The sequence below is a fragment of the Micropterus salmoides genome, unplaced genomic scaffold (assembly GCF_014851395.1).
Source record: "Micropterus salmoides isolate LMB-PRFRI ecotype aquatic unplaced genomic scaffold, ASM1485139v1 Ms_hic_scaffold_20, whole genome shotgun sequence".
NCBI lineage: Eukaryota > Metazoa > Chordata > Actinopteri > Centrarchiformes > Centrarchidae > Micropterus > Micropterus salmoides.
The window spans coordinates 1,981,644-1,995,335 of record NW_024041151.1 but is presented as its reverse complement, the minus strand read 5'-3'; positions in this window follow the sequence as shown (position 1 = coordinate 1,995,335).

Here is a 13,692-nt window from a genome sequence, read left to right as displayed (position 1 = left end):
GGCTGATCACAGACAGGTCCGTTGTCAAAGGGAGAGAGAGGAGCGAGTAGTGGACACTTTGCTAACCTTCACCGACACCAAAAGAAAGTCGTCGCGCTGACGTTCCAAATGCAAATATAGGCTTAGTTCTCAAGGGAACACTCAGAATGTTGCGGTTTGTTGGAAAACGGCGCACATTGGTCTGACTTTCTACGACTACAGCAGCTGAGCTCAGCCGGGGCTCGTCAGTATCTCCACGCCCACGTGGCGTCCTCCACCCTGGCAGCTCCTTCAAAGGAGAGAGTCCAGCCCCTATCCCTGTTAGAGTTGTTGGAGCATTTTCTAAGCAGCTTTTTCTTCTGGGTTCCAGATCTTCTTAGAATATTAAGACAGAATGAAAAGTGTTGAACTTGTTTTGTGGAGAGCAAAGATTGTGGAGTAGCTGATCAGAAGGAACAGAGCAGAGAAATCTGCAGATGATGATGTTGTGCTGTTGTTTGGAAACATGTTGAAAGTGTTCAGACGTGGAGAACAAGTGTGACAGAGTATTAAATGGAAATGTGCTGGTGAACTTGCTGCAGTCTGTGCTGGTAGAAAGATGTGTTCTGTTGTTAATGATGAACTGATGTTGGAGTTGTGCTGAGTCCACCTTGAATCACTGAATTGTTGTTTCATGACATGTTTTCTTTTGTGTCTGCTGTCTTTATCTATATTCATTCTATTATCTCTCCAGACTCTGTCAGGCTGCTGGACGGGACTATGTGCTCAGGCAGACGGAGATGAAGTCTAACCAGAGGTGGTCCTCAGTGTGTGAAGCTGGCTTTGACCAGCAGGATGCAGAGGTGGTCTGTAGGGAGCTTGGCTGTGGGGCTCCTTCAGTCCTCCAGGGGGCGCTCTATGGAGAAGTGGAGGCTCCGATGTGGACCAAAGAGTTCCAGTGTGGAGGCCATGAGTCTGCTCTCCTGGACTGTAGAAGCTCAGGCTCAGCTAGAAACACCTGCTCACCTGGAAAAGCTGTTGGACTCACCTGCTCAGGTAGAAGAGGAGCTGCAGCTTTGATTTGCTTCATTCTCTTCTGATGAAACTCACTTTATTGTTTTACTGATGACTCTCTGGTTTCTGTTCAGAGCCTGATGATGTCAGGTTGGCCAGAGAAGCCAGTCGCTGTGCAGGAACACTGGAGGTGAAACATGAGGGAGACTGGAGACCAGGGAGTGTCTCTGTCTGGACCCTGAAGACAGCAGCTGGTGTCTGTAGAGAGCTGGACTGTGGCTCTGCTGTTTCTGTAGGACAGAGAAAGGAGTCCTCAGACAGACCTGTGTGGTGGATCAGCTCTGACTGTGTTCAGTCTGGATCTGCTCTGAGGGAGTGTGTATCATCAACTTCCTCTTCCTTCATCCTGATTGTTACCTGCTCAGGTAAGCCCATCAGTGACACCATCTATGACAGGGGTCTCAAACTCCAGGCCAGCAGGCCACATACGGTACTCTGTACCCCTCGGTCTGTCCCGCGTGGTGATTGGGGGAAAAAAAAATCTGGCCAGCCAAATTATTATTTTAAATTATATTTATAGTTGTTTCATGTCAAATCAGCTACCAATTTGTTTGTCATGGCAAAGGTGAAAGGTAAGGTGGCCTCAAATACCCACTATTGGCTGAAGAAGAAAGAATTTGCTGTTCAAATTGAAACGTAAGGTGGATGATAAGCAAAGGTTGTTTCAAGAAAGATGGACAAAGCAGTAGCTTAGGATATTTTTTGGGAGTTTAACAGTAAAAATTACCTGCCTGATATGCAACGAAAAAGTTACCATTTTAAAGAAATATAATATCAAATGTCATTTATGGACTAAACACGGAGAGCAACAAGAAGTACCAGGGAGATGAAAGGACAACAGCCACGCAGCTACAGAGAGGATTTATATCTCTGCCAAATCTTTTTCATAAAGCCAAGAAGAGTGCTGAAACTGCATTACTCACTTGTAGTGTAACATCCATCCATCCATCCATCGTCAACCACTTATCCTGTGTACAGGGTCACAGGGGGCTGGAGCCAATCCCAGCTGACATCGGGTGAAAGGCGGGGTACACCCTGGACAGGTTGCCAGTCCATCGCATCGTTGTCTGTTGCAAATGGTACTTATTGACTTGCAGTGTAACAATGAACTAAAAACCACATTCAGGGAGGCACAGGAAAAAGCAGATCATATTGGACAATTTCTGAGACTTACTGTATCTCCATCCTTCCCAGAACTGTCCAAAGTGTAAGATTGTTTTCTCAACTATGAACTGAAAAGTACAGGTCCAGACTTACTAACTGATGCCCATATTGAAGCTGTAGCTACTCAGGGTTCCAACTGCAACCTCCGTCAAGGCAACGTATGTTTTGTACTTTTTGAATTCAGTACAATTATCAGACAGCTTTAATTCACAATGTATTTCAGAAAAACACATGAAAATGTTCAAAATATTTTGGTTATGGTAATAAAATAAGTACATTTTGAGAATATTGCTCTTTCTTGGAGTACTGCTGCTGTGGCCCTCCTATGAGAACACAGTACCAAAGTGGCCCCTGGATGATTTGAGTTTGAGACCCCTGATCTATGATATAATGTATGACAGTAAAGTTTCCAGTGTATTCTCTCCTCTGCCTCAGTGTCAGCCAGTGGTTTCCATTGGACTAAACTGTGAAGTTCTCCAGGACAATGACGTCCTAAAGTGGGATTGTTTATATCTTTTCTTTCATCTCATATCTTACGTGGCAGTGCCCATGTTGGCTGCGGCTGCATCGGCTCACAATTAAAACACCAATAGAGAATAGGTTAGGATGTAGTATAGCGAGGAGTCACAGTTATACAATCATCAAAGCAGGTTGTTACTGAACATGGACATTAGCACAGTGGAATTATTATATATTTGACCTTATATTATTGGACCTCGGCTTGCTGCATTCACCAGGAAAGGCCTACACCAACTGGGCATGAGGAGCAGGAGTTCGCCGGACCACCGACAGGGCTGGTGTCGATCGGTCCTCCGACAGAGGACGGCGGGCACGGGAGTCTGCCCGACCACTGATGGGGCACGAGGAGAAGGGGTCGGCCGGGCCACCAATGGGGCTGGTGTTGGTCAGTCTTCCGACAGGACACGAGGAGCAGGGATCGGCTGGACCATCAACGGAGTTGATGTCGGTCGGTCGGTCCTCCGACTGAGGACCAGTTTGGACAGTGACCACCCCAGTGAGATCAGGTACTAAGGTCTCTCGGGAGTTTGATATCTGCAGTGTAATTGGGCTGGGTCATGGGAGACTTTACACCAAGGGCAGGTGGCGGGTGTTGATGTTTGTGGGAACCATGATGGCCACGTCTCCTCCTATGACCACCACGGAACCCAGAGAAGATGGCCAGGCGAGTCCACTCAAACAGATGGTGGTGGTCAAGGTTTTTTGCTGCCCAGGAGGCAGACTGACCATCAGGAGGGACAGTCTGGAGGCTAGCGGTGCTAGCGGGCCGGGGATCAGGAGGGGCAGACTGGGGACTAGCGGCGCTAGCAGGCCCAGGACTAGGAGGGACTAGCAGCTCTAGCGGGCTGGGGAACTGGGCTGGGGGCTAGCAGAGCAAGGTGTGGCACAAACAGGCATGGACGATGGTAGAGGACCAGCAGGCCCCATGCTAAGGCCAGCATTAGGAGCACTGGGGAAGTTCAGAGCTGTAAGCAGGGCTCCTTTGAGAAGGTCTGCCTCCAAAACCACCCTTGCCACACCAGGAGCTTTCATAAGGCAAAACTGTCGGTCTAGAGCCTTCTCAAAACGGGCTATCGCCTCCAGCGTCTCATGACAATTCTCAAAACACAAACAATAAATCGTCCATGATTTCCAAAAACAAGTTCTCAAGGTCCGTGGGATTGGGGGGGGGTGAGGGTGAACGTGCTGGGTCCATGTTGACTTGATCATTCTGTTGTTTGGACAGAGAAGACCCAAATGCAACACAACGACTAAAAAAAGGTTTTTTTAAGGGAAAAGAGCTGGGGGAGTGGCGGTGAGGAAGAGGTGGATGCCGGGGGAACACGGGCATGGGGGACTGAGGAGCAAGTAGGGCAGAGGGGGCTGAGACGAGGGAGCTGGGGGGCACCGGGGACTGAGGAAGAGAGGAGGCACGGGAGAACTGACCGGGGGGTTGGTGGAGGAGTGTGGTGGCACCAGGTCAGCAGCAACAACGATCAAGCGGAGATTGTGTGGAGAACCAGGGTTGAAATACAGGCAGAGATGGAGAAAGGAGAAATAAACACTCACTAACAGCCAGCCGGGCTGCCACCACAACATCATGCTCGTAATTTCGTACATGCTTTCCATTTTTCTGTGTTTTGCTGACACTATCATCAATCATGACAGAGGTGGCCTTGTCTGTCATCGCTCTGCTCCATGTTTGTTACCTGTGTCAGACCTGTGAAATCACTTCCTTCTTTAGGTGCCATTTTGTTGAACGGAGTGTGAATGTGACCTTTCATCATCTGTGTGTTTACAGACCTGCTGCTTCAGCCCAACATCTCTCTGGCCTCCTCCATGGACAGGGTCTCCGAGGCCCAGCAGCAGGGCTTTCAGGTGTCCAGGGGCTCCAACTTCACCATCAGCTGCTCCATCCAGCCACAGTACCCAGGAGGCTCCTTCCAGCTCGCCTCCTCCATCACGTCACACAACTACACCCAGCCAGCTGTCAATCACTCTGTCGACTTCCTGTTCCCTGCTGCAGAGCCCGCACACCAAGGAAGCTACAGCTGTGTTTATCACCTCTTGGTTTTTTCTCATAACTTCTCCTCTGAGAGCCGTCGGCTGTCGCTCACTGTCTCAGGTAAGCTGAAGCAGAGCAGCTGAAACGTTGCACTGACTGAACATGATCAGCTGACAGTTTCCAGCATGTTGTGTTTCTGAGTGACACTGTGACTGCTGTCATGGCGCTGAGAGCTCAACACACTGGAAACTGAGCTGACATGTAAGTTTTGGTGGCATGTCCCTGCTGTGCCTGATGTGTTCATCACTAGTATCCCCCGGAACCAGTTTCCATTGTCTTCTGTGCTAAATGCAGCAGTTGTGTAGGCTATTTGGGTTTTTCACTCTGCAGCATTTTTTCTAAATGCTATGTATGTGTTACGAGGAGATCTACTGTTTGTTGCTAGCACTAGCCAAAGCCGTTTTGTCTCTGGGCTTTGCAGTTGGGAAAGGCAGGGGTGTTTTTGAGGCCACCGACACCCTGAAGCTCTGTTGCAGAGTTATTGATGGAGTAGTCACAGTCAGTAGTCACAGAGTCAGTGAGCGATGCCTGGGCATGTTTAACTCCCACTCAGAGATGCAGAGGACCTGCTTACTAGTGTGGTAGGGAAACACCCACGTCAGCCCACATGTAAAAGTCTCACCAAAGTCAAGTTTTATTTCTGCAGGCCATAAGGCAGGCCTGAATACCATGTTTTGAGCTTTGGAGCTTGGGTAGTAATCTACAATAAATATTTAAAGATTAACATTCGTGCAACACCTGGTTGCCTAGCAACGGCCGTTATAGGTTATATACAGGTGCTGGTCATATAATTAGAATATCATCAAAAAGTTGATTTATTTCAGTAATTCCATTCAGAAAGTGAAACTTGGATATTATATTATTCATTACACACAGACTGATATATTTCAAATGCTTATTTCATTTAATTGTGATGATTAAAACTGACAACTAATGAAAATCCCAAATTCATTATCTCAGAAAATTAGAATATTACTTAAGACCAATACAAAAAAAGGATATATAGAAATGTTGGCCAACTGAAAAGTATGAACATGAAAAGTATGAGCATGTACAGCACTCAATACTTAGTTGGGGCTCCTTTTGCCTGAATTACTGCAGCAATGCGGCGTGGCATGGAGTCCATCAGTCTGTGGCACTGCTCAGGTGTTATGAGAGCCCAGGTTGCTCTGATAGTGGCCTTCAGCTCTTCTGCATTGTTGGTCTGGCGTATCGCATCTTCCTCTTCACAATACCCCATAGATTTTCTATAGGGTTAAGGTCAGGCCAGTTGGCCAATTAAGAACAGGGATACCATGGTCCTTAAACCAGGTACTGGTAGCTTTGGCACTGTGTGCAGGTGCCAAGTCCTGTTGGAAAATGAAATCCATCTCCATAAAGTTGGTCAGCAGCAGGAAGCATGAAGTGCTCTAAAACTTCCTGGTAGACGGCTGCGTTGACCTTGGACCTCAGAAAACACAGTGGACCAACACCAGCTGATGACATGGCACCCCAAACCATCACTGACTGTGGAAACTTTACACTCTTCCTCCAAACTCTGGGACCTTGATTTCCAAAGGAAATGCAAAATTTACTTTCAACTTTGGACCACTCAGCAGCAGTCCAGTCCTTTTGTCTTTAGCCCAGGCGAGACGCTTCTGACGCTGTGTCTTGTTCAGGAGTGGCTTGACACAAGGAATGCGACAGCTGAAACCCATGTCTTGCATACGTCTGTGCGTGGTGGTTCTTGAAGCACTGACTCCAGCTGCAGTCCACTCTTTGTGAATCTCCCCCACATTTTTGAATGGGTTTTGTTTCACAATTCTCTCCAGGGTGCGGTTATCCCTATTGCTTGTACACTTTTTTCTACCACATCTTTTCCTTCCCTTCACCTCTCTATTAATGTGCTTGGACACAGAGCTCTGTGAACAGCCAGCCTCTTTAGCAATGACCTTTTGTGTCTTGCCCTCCTTGTCAAGGTGTCAATGGTCGTCTTTTGGACAGCTGTCAAGTCAGGAGTCTTCCCCATGATTGTGTAGCCTACAGGGCTAGACTGAGTGTGTGGCACCAGGTGTCTTCAAAATTGAACCTTTTCACAATATTCTAATTTTCTGAGATACTGATTTTGGGGTTTTCATTAGTTGTCAGTTATAATCATCAAAATTAAAAAGGAATGAACACTTGAAATATATCAGTCTGTGTGGAATGAATGTATACATTATACAAGTTTCACTTTTTGAATGGAATTACTGAAATAAATCAACTTTTTGATGATATTCTAATTATATGACCAGCACCTGTGTGTGTGTGTGTGTGTGTGTGTGTGTGTGTGTGTATATATATATACACTGCTCAAAAAAATAAAGGGAACACTAAAATAACACATCCTAGATCTGAATGAATGAAATAATCTCATTAAATACTCCTTTCTTTACATAGTTGAATGTGCTGACAATGGAAATCAAATTTATCAATCCATGGAGGTCTGGATTCGGAGTCCACACTACAGGCCGATCCAACTTTGATGTAATGTCCTTAAAACAAGTCAAAATGAGGCTCAGTAGTGTGTATGGCCTCCACGTGCCTGAATGACCTCCCTACAAGCCTGGCATGCTCCTGATGAGGTGGCAGGTGGTCTCCTGAGGGATCTCCTCCCAGACCTGGACTAAAGCATCCGCCAACTCCTGGATAGTCTGTGGTGCAACGTGGCGTTGGTGGATGGAGCGAGACATGATGTCCCAGATGTGCTCAATTGGATTCAGGTCTGGGGAACGGGTGGGCCATTTCATAGCAATGGCTTCAATGCCTTTCTCTTGCAGGAACTGCTGACACACTCCAGCCACATGAGGTTTAGCATTGTCTTGCATTAGGAGGAACCCAGGGCCAACCGCACCAGCATATGGTCTCCCAAGGGGTCTGAGGATTCCATCTCAGTACCTAATGGCAGTCAGGCTACCTCTGGCGAGCACATGGAGGGCTGTGCGGCCCCCCAAACAAAGGCCACCCCACACCATTACTGACCCACCGCCAAACCGGTCATGCTGGAGGATGTTGCAGGCAGCAGAACGTTCTCCACGGCGTCTCCAGACACGTCTGTCACATGTGCTCAGTGTGAATCTGCTTTCATCTGTGAAACACAGGGCGCCAGTGGCGAATTTGCCAATCTTGGTGTTCTCTGGCAAATGCCAAACGTCCTGCACGGCGTTGGGCTGGAAGCACAACCCCCACCTGTGGACGTCGGGCCCTCATACCACCCTCATGTAGTCTGTTTCTGACCGTTTGAGCAGACACATGCACATTTGTGGCCTGCTGGAGGTCATTTTGCAGGGCTCTGGCAGCGCTTCTCCTGCTCCTCCTTGCACAAAGGCGGAGGTAGCGGTCCTGCTGCTGGGTTGTTGACCTCCTACGGCCTCCTACACGTCTCCTGATGTACTGGCCTGTCTCCTGGTAGCGCCTCCATGCTCTGGACACTATGCTGACAGACATAGCAAACCTTCTTGCCACAGCTCGCATTGATGTGCCATCCTGGATGAGCTGCACTACCTGAGCAACTTGTGTGGGTTGTAGACTCCGTCTCCTGCTACCACTAGAGTGAAAGCACCGCCAGCATTCAAAAGTGACCAAAACATCAGCCAGGAAGCACAGGAACTGAGAAGTGGTCTGTGGTCACCACCTGCAGAACCACTCCTTTATTGGGGGTGTCTTGCTAATTGCCTATAATTTCCACCTGTTGTCTATTCCATTTGCACAACAGCATGTGAAATTGATTGTCAATCAGTGTTGCTTGCAGTGTGATTGACTTGGAGTTACATAGTGTTGTTTAAGTGTTCCCTTTATTTTTTTGAGCAGTGTAGATTATACATATAGCTAGATCTATTTCTTTGATAGATGGATAGATCGGAGCAGAAGTTCTGGCACAGGCAATGACTTGAGAGAGGGAGAATCAGATGCGGGAGAGATAACGGCGTGTGTGTGTGTGTGTGTGAGAGAGAGAGAGAGAGAGAAAGTGCTCTCTTTCTTCATTCTCATGGTGTAGGTTACCAAAACGTTGTTAAGGTTAGATTGGTAGGCTAGCAGACCCAAGTGCAGGACGAAGAAAGGGACGAAACTGGAGATAGATGAATATATATTGCAGGGTTGAAGGGACAGGATATTGAGCCGGGGAAGAGCGAAGCAGTGTGGAAGGCTAGATGCCTGCAGAACCAGGTTGGTGGCTGCTGTGCAGGGCAGGGGGGATCCGTAGCAGAATGAGAGTGTGAGAGGCTGAGCCGAACAGGTCCAGAGCAGAATCCAGGTAGTATAGCTGGGAGGGGGCCCAGGGAGACACAGGATAAACGCTTTCCTGTAGCGTTACTAAAACAATACATGCTTACTTTGCTTTTAACTTCGATTAACATTAAAATGTAGGCTATTTAACTTTTCTGTCTGCAATGAAATAAAAAAATTGTAAAATTATTAAACCCATAACTGCCAAAATGCCAAAATCACTGAATTTAAAGTGCTCCCACACAGCTGAAGTTTTCAGTAGTTTGTTTTCCCTTCAAAGTGAACTGAAGCGTGATGTTCACTGCTGTAAAAGGGATGTCAGATGTGCGAAACAAAACAAATAATGAAATCACAAAATTAAAAATAGAATACCAACAGAAAAATATTCAGATATTCAGGTCTGTACAACAAAGGACACCCTCTGTCCTTAGAGCCTCGATTCAGATAAACAAATTTTTAGGCAGTAAATAGATCTCTTTACAGAGTAGACAGATGGACCATATTGAGTGCGAATGTTTACGAAGTAATTATGAAGTGGAATTAGTGAAGATTAAGAGATAAGTCTCTGTCAGACAAATCTGGGAACCCATTGTCTGTCGCCTGACGATTTAAATGCAGATACATTTTTAAATATTGCCGCAAGCGGCAATGATTGGGATCCAAGACAGTCGCGAAAAACGCAACATATGAAATTTTCAGAGGAGAAGAACAGACACAGACGACTTCAGAGATTAAAGTGATGAAAGAATTTGGACTTTGAGATAAATAAAAAAAAAACTTGATTTTTATAGCATCACCAGAGAGTGTCATTATATGTATCTGACTACTAGGTGAAATGTTCAACCCATCTGCAACATTTTTTGTTTCCAAGATTTAAAGTTTAAGCTGCATAATCTTTTTAGCAGAGAAAAATAAGAAGAAAGTGTCTCGGGATCCAAAAATAGAGATCTTACACCCACTATGATCTGAACACCCCCATTGTGAGCAAGTCTGCTTCGATTACTTGGGGAGTTGAACCCTGGAGCTTCAGATGTCCAGAGTAGGTAACTTACTGACACACTCCTTTTCACAAGTTGAGGTAGTGACGTCACATGTGCCAGACCAGGTAGTTTTTTTCTGTTTAAACTTAAAACGCCTACAAGATGTTAGTGAGAAAATTCTGAACAAAATCACACATCATTCTGTGTGTGTGTTAATTATTTTGGTGGCCAAAACTGAGAAAAAAAGAAAATTTGTGCATACTGTACAAGTTACAGCAAGATACTAAATATCACTGCAGACTCACCATTTGACCATTTTTCATTTAGTCTATAGAAACATCACCTTTACTGTCTGTACCTCTGTGTGTATATTGTGTAGGCTGCCTCTCCTCTCTCTCTCTCTCTCTCTCTCTCTCTCTCTCTCCTTCACCCCCAACCGGTCGAGGCAGATGGCCGCCCACCCTAAGCCATGGTTATGCTCGAGGTTTCTGCCTCTTAAAAGGAAGTTTTTCCTTGCCTCTGTTCCTAGTGCTGCTCTTGGTGGGAACTGTTGGGCTTCTGTAAATAGCATCACAGAGTACGGTCTAGACCTGCTCTTTTATGAAAAGCGCTGTGAGATAACTGTTGTTGTTATTTGGCGCTATATAAATAAAATTGAATTGAATTGAACTGACCGATCTGAAAACCCTTTGAAACACTTTCTATCATCCATCTCGACTCTGTCGAGTTTGGTAGCGTTTGAAGAAAGACTTGTGGAGATATAGATGTAAATTGAATTAGCATATTCTGAAATGACTGACTTCTGAGTCGACCATAGGTTGCAGTGAGGCAACCGTTAGTCACAAATCAGTGGATGTGCTCTCTAGGACATACAGATGATTTTCTTTTTTGAAGATTAACGAGAAAAGTCTAGAAATTTACATTTTTGGTAATTAACCACGCCCACTTTGCGCAATCATTAATCAAATGACCAAATTTTGTACGAATCCATCCAGCGAATTACGAGGTATAAACTTTTTGCAAGTGTAGCTCCCCACCTAGAGGAAGAATATCCCAGGACTGCTCAGAGAAGCTCGGGCCGAGCATCTGAGCAGACACGTCAAGTTTGGTTACAATAGCTTAAGCCAATTTTGATTTACGGGCATTTATGTAAAATTTTATGTAAATACAAAAAAGTAAAAGTTTATGAAAAAAAACAGATTGACTTATCAAAATTCTTTTAAGAACTTTTGATCAGCGACGTCCGTAGATGAGTTTCAGGTCGATTGGCAAGACCATCTGGGAAGAGTTCGCAAAAATAGATTTTAGAGAAAAGTGATAAAAAGTCACCAGACCACTGGAGCAAAGATGCATGAGAATCCAGAGATGAAAATAATGAAAGACGTTGACTCTAAACAAAGCTGTTTTCAAGATAATTGCAAAAATGTAAAGTTGATTGTTGTAGCACCACCATGAGGTTTTTTGCCTGAGTAGTTGGTGGAATTTGTAACCTACGTGCCAATTTTGATGAGTTTTCGTCCAGCAGTTTTTGCTGCCAAAACAGAAAAAGATGAAAGAAAGAAAGAAGAAGAATCAGAACAAAAACAAAAGCCAATTCATCATCAGACAATAGCCCATGGGTTCACAGATTGCATTTGGGCTGATGCGTTCCACCTCTTTTGCTCTTCACACAACCCACCGAGATGGTGGGGTTGTCTGACAGGAAGGATAGGCAGAGTTGCGTATCGTCTGCATAGCAGTGGTAAGAGAAGCTACTATAAATGGACTACAAGTGGAAACTAGAATACTTCCAATAGCTGATGGACTGATGGTGTGTGATGTGATGTCTGTCCATGTGTTTGATCAGATCCAACAGGTCTTCTCATCAAAGTGGTCGTCCTGCCGCTGACTCTGCTGTTGGTGATCGCTGCCCTTTGTTTCTACCGTAAGGTACTGACACACGTCTGTTGTTTAGAGGCCTGAGATGAAGCACTCGCTCTGTGTTTACTGACCTGAAGAAGAGGAGGAGTGATGCACTAACTCACATGTGTGTGCTGTCATGTCTCTCCAGGCCAGCAGGGGGCAGAAGCCGGGCAGGCAGGAGGACATCGAGCTGGATTATTATAGCCCGGGTGTTTCTGCAGCTGAAGGAGGGCCGACTGAAGAGGAAGGAGCTCAGGGAGCAGAGTAGGACCTCCAAGGAGCTCATCTCAGCTGCCTCACAACCCACCATCAGCTCAGTCCAGGATTTTACTCTTTTATACTGATGTTCCCTTTAAACAATACAGCTGGAATTATTAGATTACATTAGACACTATTTTTATTATTCTCAACAAGAAAAGAGCAAAACCAACAGTGTGTTAGGCTTTTCAGACTTCTTGTCTGTGGCTCTCAGCTCCAAGCCCATTGGAAGACTATGCCTTTGGTGTGAGAGACTCGGGTTCAATCCCCCACTGTGACCCATCCGCCATTGTGTCCCTGAGCAAAACACTTAACCCCTCGTTGTTCCAGAGGCGTGCGACCTCTGACATGTATAGCAATTGTAAAGCGTCAGCTAAATGTAAATGGTTCCTATTGAAGACGTCACTCTTTAAAAAGTCCTCATAAATATATAGTTTCATTTTAAAACTAAGTATCGGGGTCCAAACACCCGGCACAATTCAGAAGCAAAGCCGCGCCGACCCAGGCTGATCTGGAAGTCCTTCTGGAACTATGTTGGCCGAGTCCTGTTCTATATTAAATTCAAATAAAAGTGAAGCGTCGTAAAAACCTTGTCTTTGTTCTATTATTGTGTGGTGTCAGTGCATTACATCTGTTTGTTTGGACAAAATAAAGTCATCTTCAATCCTCCCGTGTCTTGTCCGCTGTGATGGAAATGTGATATTTTACTGGGGTTTACTGTTTTACCTTTTTATGCTGCATTATATCTGACCATCCTTGATAGGCCTTCATCTCAGTTGGTTCCTACTCCCAGACTGGTTGCTCTCTGTACGTTTGTCTGACCTTTTGCAAAGAATAAAAGACTTTCAAAGACCTCGGGACTGAACTCTTTATTTCACAAGACTCACTTAATGTTTCATTCCCGTTACACTGCTGACAATGTGGCCTGGCCGCCGCTGCTCATGCCTTGTTCAGAGCTCAGTAAGCAGATTTTTTTTTTTAATGGCAGAAAGGATGGTAGAAGGAAGTTTTTTAACCTCTCCAAAGTTAGAAATCTAGCTTTTCTGTGGTCAAAAATGTATGGATTGATTGCAACATCATAGATATTAGACAATTCAACACAACGTTGTCTCCAAAACGGTATTTCCGGGCCAGAAATGGCGGTCATCTTGGAAAAATGGCAGCCATATCTTGATTTTTGCGTGGCTAATAGGTTTTATCAAAATAACAGTCCCCACGGAGTATTTGTGCCAATTTTGGTAGTTCTTTCCACTCGTGAAAGATTTTCCTGCAAAAATGCAATTAGCTGCTCCGCTATAAAGAACCAGTTTATTATCTACTATGTTTTCTTATTTAACACAGAAATATGCACATTATATGTTGTTTTATTTGTGACTTTTGTTCTAAAGTAAAATATCAGCTACTGAAGACCCGTCTCTATAAACTGCTAATAATAATAATTGTTACACTCTCTTGTATGTTTCCCGGTTCAAATATAACAAATGAAACAAGCCATTGTCTTTTAATATTTATTAGGGATTTATTACCAAAACATTCACACTCTAAATG